The following is a 979-nucleotide window of genomic DNA, read 5'->3' as shown; positions in this document are numbered from 1 at the left end:
TTTTCAGGCCTGTGAATTTTTGAAGGAGTCCTGGTGTGGCGCTGTAGGATCAGTATTGGACTCCGAACCACAAGGTAAGCAGTTCAAACCTACCAATTGCTCCTTGGAAACCCTATATACATGGTTGCTATGATTTGGAACCAACTCCACAGCACTTATCAAGAATAATAAGAAAGAAGACCAGTAATACCACTATTATACAAATTTATTCACCAATCACTAAAGCTGGTGGTGGAGGTTATGTGCTGTGGAGTCGGTTCCAACTCATAGCGACCCTGTACAGGGTTTCCGAGGCTGTAAATCTTTACAAGAGCAGAAAGCCTCATCTTTCTCCTGCGGAACAGTTGGTAGATTCAAACTGCTGACCTTGCGGTTCACAGGCCAAATCGTAAGCACTATGCTACCAGAGCTCCCTAACCACTAAAGCTAGTGATGATGAAACTACAGAATTCTACCAACATCTCCAGTCTGAAATTGATCAAACATGTATTCAAGCTGCGTTGATCATTACTGGTGATTGAAATGCCAAAGGTGGAAACAAAGAAGGAGGATCTGTCGTTGGAAAATATGATCTTGGTGATAGAAATGATGCTGGAGATCTAATGTTGGATTTCACAAGACCAATGACTTCTTTGCAAAGACTTTTAAACAACAACTTAACAGGCAACTATACACATGGACCTCACCAGATGGAATACACAGGAATCAAACTGACTACATCTGTGTGAAGAGATGATGGAGACGCTCTCAATACGCTATGGAACAGACCACCGATTTCTCACGTGAGTTCAAGGAGAAGCTGAAAAAAATTAAAACCCATTCTTGAGAGTCAAAATATGGCCCTGAGTATATCCCACCTGAATTTAGAGACCATTTCAAAAACAGATTTCGTGTATTAAGACTTCAATGACCAAAGACCAGAATAGTTGTGAGATGATATCAAGAATGTCATACAGGTACGTGGTCACTATAAGTCGGA

This window comes from Chrysochloris asiatica, unplaced genomic scaffold (genome assembly GCF_000296735.1).
Source record: "Chrysochloris asiatica unplaced genomic scaffold, ChrAsi1.0 scaffold00018, whole genome shotgun sequence".
Lineage (NCBI taxonomy): Eukaryota > Metazoa > Chordata > Mammalia > Afrosoricida > Chrysochloridae > Chrysochloris > Chrysochloris asiatica.
Note: the sequence above shows the minus strand (reverse complement) of the source record.